Source organism: Homalodisca vitripennis, unplaced genomic scaffold (assembly GCF_021130785.1).
Source record: "Homalodisca vitripennis isolate AUS2020 unplaced genomic scaffold, UT_GWSS_2.1 ScUCBcl_2113;HRSCAF=6531, whole genome shotgun sequence".
NCBI classification, from domain to species: Eukaryota; Metazoa; Arthropoda; class Insecta; order Hemiptera; family Cicadellidae; genus Homalodisca; species Homalodisca vitripennis.
The window spans coordinates 20954-30473 of record NW_025778220.1 but is presented as its reverse complement, the minus strand read 5'-3'; the positions used below and the strand labels follow the sequence as shown (position 1 = coordinate 30473).

Sequence of the window (9520 nt, the reverse complement as noted above, 5' to 3'; positions counted from 1 at the left end):
AGATAATTTGAATGTTCGCTACACATATAGCCTAATGTACAAATCTTTTACTCAACAAAACTCTCCGTCCAAAAGTAACAGTTTAATTTCCGAACTCAGTTATCCTGCACCCTTTATGTAATAATGGAATGGACTCGAACAAGTTGCTTATCATTAAGAGAACCAATGAATCATCCAAATAAATCAGAATTTTATTAGTTACTTAATAAATGGCACGTACTAATAGAATAGATAATATTATATAATTTCAACATGATATACAATATTAATGTAGGTTAACATTTCAAACACTAACTAGTATAGTTTAATAAAAATTCTTTTCTTTGGTTACAACTAGGTTATTGCTCTAAGATGAAGCAAATTATTTAAATAATTTCATTGTGCAATCGATGCCGTGATTCGGGGTAATAAAGTTTGTTTAATAAAGTTTCAAATATTAAAAGGATTTAAACTTTACATCTATTTTGATTAACCCAGCGGTAACAAAATAAAGGACAATGATAATTCAAAAATTAACCTTAAAATACCAGTATGGTGGAGCTCTCACTTTGTCGCCTTAGAAAATATGGCTTTAGCGTGACGTCATCAATACGCTGCCATATAATAAGAGACAAACGGTAACTGGACATACATACTTTGTGAACTATTATAGTGACTGCTTATTCCTAAGTAAAATGTATACAGAATGCTTTTACAGTTAAAAATGTAAATGCCGTGAATTTAAATGATTCAAAATTCTGTGACTTAATTTATATTGGAACTAATAAATTACTATTTTTACTATTTACTATTTATTAGTACTTACTTACTTACTACGCCCCGGCAGTAAGTAAGTAAATAAGTAAGTACTAATAAATTACAAGCGCGATGGCGAGCGGTTTAAACGTCGAATTTTGGATCTGAGAAAAATAGCGCAGGAAAAATAGTGGCCTCTCTGTAGCCTCCACTTTTTATCAGTAAGTAATAATTAATTACATTATACTGTATCGACTCTCCTTCTTATTCTTTTTGATAAGATCCGTCCATGAGGACGGCAGAACAGGGCTTAAAAGGAGATCGGCCTCTCTTAACAAAAAAATAAATAAGAAAATAATGTTGTCTTTTCTGCAGGTCACTAAAGATTTTGCGGTTGGCTCCTGCATTGAGCAATTGCATGGCTATAAAGTAACTTAGCTAAACATATAATCTGACCAGTTAAGTGCCTGTAAAAAAGTATATAGACGATAAAGATATCAAAGACATCAGTGGATGTGTGGGGAAAGCAAATAGCACCAGCACTTTCAAATGGACAAGATAAGGCTGCGAGGTAAGGGTTCAGGATGGACTTGGGTTAAGTAGTAAAAAAAACTATTTTTTTCACTCAACAAATTCCTTTGTGATATTTGGAAGTTAATCTGCGTGTTAGTTTCAGTAGTTATGAACAATTGAAATAATTAATTTATACAATCCGTAAGTTTTAAGAGATAAACTTTTACTGCCAAAATATTACATATGAGATTCAAAGTTTAATCGTATTTTTACAAACCATAAGAGAGTTGTTCCAAATGATGGTTTGAGAATGAAAGGCCAAGTCTTAGTAAATGGACTATTTAAATAGAACATTTAATGTTTAACACCTTTATTGTGGCTCTATACTGAGTAAACTTTAATACTATCACTCTGATTCTATGCCGTAAGGTGTCTGACACAGTCAAAGTATTACAAACTCTTGTATAGTTTATCCAGTAAATGGACTATTTAAATAGAACATTTAATGTTTAACACCTTTATTGTGGCTCTATACTGAGTAAACTTTAATATTATCACTCTGATTCTATGCCGTAAGGTGTCTGACACAGTCAAAGTATTAAAAACTCTTGTATAGTTTATCCAGTAAATGGACTATTTAAAATAGAACATTTAATGTTTAACACCTTTATTGTGGCTCTATACTGAGTAAACTTTAATATTATCACTCTGATTCTATGCCGTAAGGTGTCTGACACAGTCAAAGTATTAAAAACTCTTGCATAGTTTATCCAGTAAATGGACTATTTAAATAGAACATTTAATGTTTAACACCTTTATTGTGGCTCTATACTAAATAAACTTTAATATTATCACTCTGATTCTATGCCGTAAGGTGTCTGACACAGTCAAAGTATTAAAAACTCTTGTATAGTTTATCCAGTAAATGGACTATTTAAATAGAACATTTAATGTTTAACACCTTTATTGTGGCTCTACACTGAGTAAACTTTAATACTATCACTCTGATTCTATGCCGTAAGGTGTCTGACACAGTCAAAGTATTAAAAACTCTTGCATAGAAATATACATAAACATTTAGTATGTTATTTAACTAAATCTAATCTTTTGTGTTACTAAAAATAGTATTTGGGACATGATAATTTTAAAAATATATTCTGAATCAACACTACCAACCAAACTTTTAACAAATTAATAGTATTCATTCAGATCTCAAATTAAGTCTTTTCTATTCAACAATTGGACAATTTTGTATTGTAACTATAGAGATGGTACTACAATCAAGATGGCTACCTGACTAGTCTTGCAGTGAAAGTGATCCAGTAATAAGTTTAGTTTTTAAGTGGGAAATAGTGACTACATAATACTTCCTACGGACTATAACTTACCAGAAATTTACTGTGAGTCATTTTCAGCCAATTAAAAAATTCATAAAACAAAGTAATTAATAAAAAAATACTCATATGAGCTGGCATTCCAACTGCCATATAACCCACAAACTGTTTATTAATACTTCTCTTAACAACAATTAACAACAATTTCTCTCTTTTCTTCACACTATCTATCAAGACCATTTAAAGAAAAAAAAAAAAAAAATTACTTCAGTGACTCAAGATATAAGACAACTAACCATTTCTCACATAACAATGGTTTAATGACGTCATTAGGACAGCCAACTCACAAGAAATAGTGACGTATTAGACTTTGTAATAGCATTCCAGCTGTACAGCAGAAGCACACAGTACAGAGCGAGGTCACAGACGGGAGCGGTGACCCAGCATCTGCTGACAGTGCAACCTCAGCACCTGACCACACACAACTGCTCTGCCTCGACCACCTTGCTAGCTGTGATAATTATTCATTCTAGCAAATCCTATACTCAATCCTATACACCTCAATACCAGCCAGCACTTGGTTGGTTGGAGTGTATTAATATTTTAATCTGATTGACTACTTTATTCTGACTGAAGCAATCAGCCAAAGCTCCACCAAAAAACTGCAGTCTTCTTGTTCAGGAAAATGAGGAACTTAAACAGGAACCTGCACAATAGCAGAACCGAAAACGCTAATCTGCAAACTGAAGTATGCAGATTGAAAAACTGCTTTGAAAGATGCCGAAGACCTGGAGGATGTTCTGAAACTCTCTGAAAATACAAATGCAACTCTACAAGATAGAAATCAAGAACTCCATCTCGAAAACCCAACATCTAAACAGAAAATTAAACCAAGAAATGTGTCTAAAAGAAGAAATCATTATCCAAGCGGAGAGCGACAAGCATATGCTAAACAGCACTATTAACGACTTACAGAGACAACTGAAAGAAAACTCTTTTTAAAGTTCGAACAAGACACTATTTTACTTAAAACTCAAAATACAAAGTTCATCTTGTACAGAAGAACACTTAAAAAAGGAAATTGAAACCAAGAATGATAACCTTATGACCTTACAGACGGAGTACGACCTCTTATGCAGGAAACTGAAGGATCAAGAGGAAAAAAATCAAATCCTGCATATCAACCTTCCTTACCAATGTGAAAAAAATAATTTTTCATCTGACATCTCACTACTTGGCATCAGTTCTACAAATGAAAAACAGGCAGTAGGTGTAAAACAAAAAGGTTATGCTGAAATCATGACCCAAGAAACTACAAGGGAAGTCAGCCAAACTCCTTTCAAAACACAGAACCCGGACATGACCAGGAGAGACAGCCAAACTCCTTCTGAAAAAACTGAACCAGGATATGACCAGGAGAGACAGCCAAACTCCTTCTAAAAAACTGAACCAGGAAATGACCAGGAGAGACAGCCAAACTCCTTTTAAAAAACTGAACCAGGATATGACCAGGAGTGACAACAATAGATTAGAACCTGACACGGCCACAAATAAGCAGTCCTCACTTAGGAAAATCACAACACACCATTCCCCCCCTAAATGCAAGACTACGATCACACAATGAAACAATAGAGGAGTTCTTCAACAAAAACATAGACCACTACAGGCAAATCATTAATAGTTACCCAAGCAGAGCGACAACCATGGTTCTGGAGAACAGTACACAACCTCGAAGTGATCAAAAGGAATCATCTTTTTTAGACTTGAGCACTTCAAAGCAAGGCAGACAAAAATCTCAAAAAAAGGAAGACTTGCCATCCTGCATCAAAACATAAGAGGACTACAAGCAAATCCCATCGCCTCCTTCACTTAGCGGAGCTGGAAAAACTCAATGTCATCATCTTAACAGAGCATGGGACTCCGAACAAAACCAGATAGAGTCCATTAAATGGTTACCTGGCTTTGAACTAATAGCCCACTACAGCCGCACCCATCAACAGACTTGGAGGTGTAGCTATCTTTGTAGAAGATGCTCTACAAGCTTGTGTTGAGGAGGTTGATGTGTCACAATATTGCCAAGAACTTTCATGTGAGGTCGCAATGATCAAGATAATTTTTAAGAAAGACATTACTTACATCATAGGCACATATAGATCACCTGATAGTAACTTAGAAGATACAATAGCCACATTAACTCGTATAATAGATTACACTCATGTCGAAAAATAAACATCTCATTATCATGGGAGATATAAATGTTGATATACTGGAGCCAGACAGAAACACAGCAAAATTAAACGAAATGCTCGCTTACCATAATATTCAAAGAGTTGATCTGCCAGCCACAAGAATTACTCCTATATCAAAATCATCTATAGACTGGATTGCTTCCAATATGATCACTGAAGCACTTGACATATCAGTCTTTAACACTGGACTCTCTGATCACACAGCCCAGAAGTGCACTATCACCAACTTAGAGGAAATAAAAACACCTAAATCAGTGCACAGAGCAATTGGAGGAAGAAACTTGGATGAGCTGAAATGGTTGTTAATAAAATGAAAGGTGGGAAAAAGTGTATACATCTTTAAACTCAGAGGAAGCTTACAACAACTACAGAACCACGGTAACAATAGCTCTGGACACTGCTTGCCCTCTTAAAACTGCCCAGGACTAAAAAGACCAAACCTAAACACTTTGCAGATGCAGAAGCATTAATTCTGAAGAATGATTACCTAGCTTACCTCAACCAGTTTGAAACCACAGGAAATCTTGCTGACAGAATCAAAGCGACAGACTTAAAAAAAAAGTATGACCAAAGACTGAAGACCCTAAGAAGTCAAAGAATCGCAGATCAAATTACCAACTCCCAAAATAAGTCAAAAACAATCTGGGAAACGATTAATAGTGTCCGATCAAAAAAAACAAGACACCTTACCTCAGCTCAAACTGACCATCAATGGACAACTTATTGAAGACACATATGCTGTAGCTGAACAGTTCAATGATTATTTTGCCAACATTGCAAAATACACCATTGATCGTAATAATGGCACTGCCAGGAGACCAGTTGAACTCCATGGAGGGACTCACACCAGTGAACTCAGATCATCATTAAGACCCACAACCCAAGAGGAGTTAAGATCAATTATTAAAAGCTTAAAATCCAAAAACTCAGCAGGAATTGACGACATATCCACAAAAGTACTAAAGCACTGTGCAGAAGAACTAATTTGCCCCCTCACTGACATCTTCAATAAATCTTTCAATGAAGGCCACGTTCCCTCCGCTTTAAAAATATCCAAAATATATCCAAAATTTAAGACTGGTAGTAGAACAGAATTAAGCAACTATAGGCCCATATCCTTACTCCCAACGGTCGCAAAACTCTGTGAAAAAGTAGTACTCACCAGGCTTCTAGAACACTGTACACTCAACAACCTGATAACAAGCTCTCAGCATGGGTTTGTCAAAGGTAAATCAACTACCACAGCAATGATTGAATTACTAGAATCAGTAATTGACAGCTTAGAAAATGGGAACCTAACTACAGCGATCTTCCTCGATTTCAGCAAAGCGTTCGACTGCTTAGGACACGACCTCATACTGAAGAAACTGAATGCACTGGGTGTAACAGCAACGGCCCTAAAATGGTTTGAGAGTTACCTCAAAGACCGTAGTCAAGTAGTTGAAATTAAGTCTACAGTAAAAGGAACCACCAAGGCATTTCGGTCGCAACCTCTGCCAATCCAAAGAGGTGTGCCCCAAGGATCTGTGCTGGGCCCAGTGCTGTTCATTCTTTTTACTAATGACCTCCCAGAATACTTAAGTGAATACACTAAAACTTTGATGTACGCAGACGACACAACTTTAATCCTCGACAACCATTCTCCTGAAAATCTGTGCCTGAATGCTTATATTGCTGTCAATATGGCATATCAATATTGTGATGGAAACGACTTAGTGGTGAACCCCTCCAAAAACTAGCCAATTAGGATTTGGAAGAAGATCAGGGCAAATAAACTCCTTACCAGAAGTGAACTTAGTTGACCAAACCAAATTCCTTGGGGTTTTAGTTGACTCTAACTTATCTTGGACCCCTCATATTGACCAGCTATGTAACAGACTGAACTCAAGCTTGTATGCCCTCAAGCAGATCAAAGCTATCGGAGATCTGACTACTGCACGTACTGCCTACTTCGCTCTGTTTGAGACACACATAAGATATGGACTGGCTGTATGGGGAGGAACCTCAAAAACCAACATGAACAGAATTCTAATCCTCCAAAAAAAGGCAATTAGAATCCTTGCAAACCTTCATCCCCTGGAAAGCTGCAGAGAGGCCTTTCCAACCCTAAATATCTTGACTGTGACAGCTCTCTATATCCAAGAACTCGTGATGTACGTGGACGGAGAAAACCTTACAAGGCTTGAAGACATTCACTACTACAACACACGCAACTCAACAATGTACCAACTTCCCACTCACCACTTAACGCAGTATGAGAAGAAACCGACCTACATGGGAAAGAAAGCTGAGCAACTGCCTACCAACAGAAATACGGACGAAGAAGGGAAAAGAACTGAAGACTGCACTCTGGAAACTACTCTCTCAACGGGCCATCTATACACTTCAAGAATTCTATCTGGATGTCTCAAACCATCAGACAAATCATGAATTTTGATGCTATCGATTATTATTATCACATAAATGTAATAACTTACTTTTTGACACTATCTCTGTACTTGATGTATATGAATAAAGAAACTTTTGACTTTGACTTGACTTTGACTTTGATGATTTATAAAAACTCATTTAAATTGTGGAAGTGACATAAACATGAGTAGATAACATTTCTGTTACAATCTAGTAGAAAATTCTGTTGTGCTTAAAATTAGATGTGAATAAATTCCAACAGCCATTAACTGTAATAACGGCAGAGTTTTGAAAATTTGCGTCTCCTTCAAACTGTACATTAATATGAAGAGACAAGTGGAGATACAAAATAATGAATCAAAACCCCAGGGACAATGATAAAACAGTCAAACAACAAACATCTACACCCATCACAGTTCAACAGAGGATCCAACATTCTAAAATCCTGCTTGATGGCCCCTAGACTACTGATATACAATACAGTAAAGAAGACATACCAAGGATCTTACCACCACATGGTGGATATGCACCAGGTACCTAAATTCTTGTTTGCAGCTGCAGCACTATTCATCCAATCTGAAGACATGTTGTGGATACATACCAGGTACCTAAATTCCTGTTTGCAGCCGCTGCACTATTCATCCAATCAGACGACATGTGGATACATACCAGGTACCTAAATTCCTGTTTGCAGCCGCTGCACTATTCATCCAATCAGACGACATGTGGATACATACCAGGTACCTAAATTCTTGTTTGCAGCCGCTGCACTATTCATCCAATCTGAAGACATGTTGTGGATACATACCAGGTACCTAAATTCCTGTTTGCAGCCGCTGCACTATTCATCCAATCAGACGACATGTGGATACATACCAGGTACCTAAATTCCTGTTTGCAGCCGCTGCACTATTCATCCAAACTGAAGACATGTTGTGGATAATCACCAGGTACCTAAATTCCTGTTTGCAGCCGCTGCACTATTCATCCAATCAGACAACATGTGGATACATACCAGGTACCTAAATTCCTGTTTGCAGCCGCTGCACTATCCATCCAAACTGAAGACATGTTGTGGATAATCACCAGGTACCTAAATTCCTGTTTGCTGCAGCTGCACAATGTTCATCCAATCTGAAGTCACGTTGTGGATAATCGCCAGGTACCTAAATTCCCGTTTGCTGCAGCCGCACAATGTTCATCCAATCTGAAGTCACGTTGTGGATAATCGCCAGGTACCTAAATTCCTGTTTGCTGCAGCTGCACAATGTTCATCCAATCTGAAGTCACGTTGTGGATAATCGCCAGGTACCTAAATTCCCGTTTGCTGCAACCGCACAATGTTCATCCAATCTGAAGTCACGTTGTGGATAATCGCCAGGTACCTAAATTCCCGTTTGCTGCAGCTGCACAATGTTCATCCAATCTGAAGTCATGTTGTGGATAATCGCCAGGTACCTAAATGCCCGTTTGATGCAGCCGCACAATGTTCATCAATCTGAAGTCATGTTGTGGATAATCGCCAGGTACCTAAATGCCCGTTTGATGCAGCCGCACAATGTTCATCAATCTGAAGTCACGTTGTGGATAATCGGCAGGTACCTAAATTCCCGTTTGCTGCAGCTGCACAATGTTCATCCAATCTGAAGGCACGTTGTGGATACGCACCAGTTGCTAAAATTCACGTTGTAAGCTATTGGCTGTTTGCTCACCACTATTTCTTACATTTTTCATTTGAACACAAGTCACTGGGGTTGCTGATAAATGGATTTAGTTGTGATGTATTTCCTCTCCACATCTTCATATTTGTAATTTTTGTCATTCATTCAATCGTGTAATTTCTAATGTAACAATAAAAAACTTTCTCTTAAATCTCACTATTTACTTGTCTAGATTATATAAAATACAAAATTGATGAAGAATAACGATTAAACCTCTTTCCTTTGCTATCAACTCACAGTGTAGGGGTGGTTTATAATATGCTTATGATTAATAATTGATACCCTTTAACATTATGTAATCTTTATACAGGACATAATTGTAAACTGTAATCTAAAAGCTTTTTAAGCAGCTCTTAAAATGCCAGATTTTTGACAAATAATTACAAATATCGGTTTTTTACACCTAGAAAATGTAATCTCTACTACATCAAAACATTCTTTCAGCAGTGACAGTCAACCTCTGAAGTTATTAGAAGAAATCTTCTCATGTTAATAATTCCATCCAACAATACAATTTGAAAGGTAGTGTGGATACAGCGATGTAAAGGAGTTACAGTGA

The 9520-nt window shown here is 36.8% G+C and overlaps 1 long non-coding RNA gene across 1 annotated transcript; it reads left to right on the top strand.

Annotated features, from left to right (window-relative positions):
- Positions 1-8034: 8034 nt before the first annotated feature.
- LOC124371837 lies at positions 8035-9112 on the top strand. The gene is made up of 2 exons (XR_006923280.1): positions 8035-8475; positions 8839-9112. It is a non-coding gene; the product is annotated as an uncharacterized LOC124371837 (long non-coding RNA).
- Positions 9113-9520: the final 408 nt, after the last annotated feature.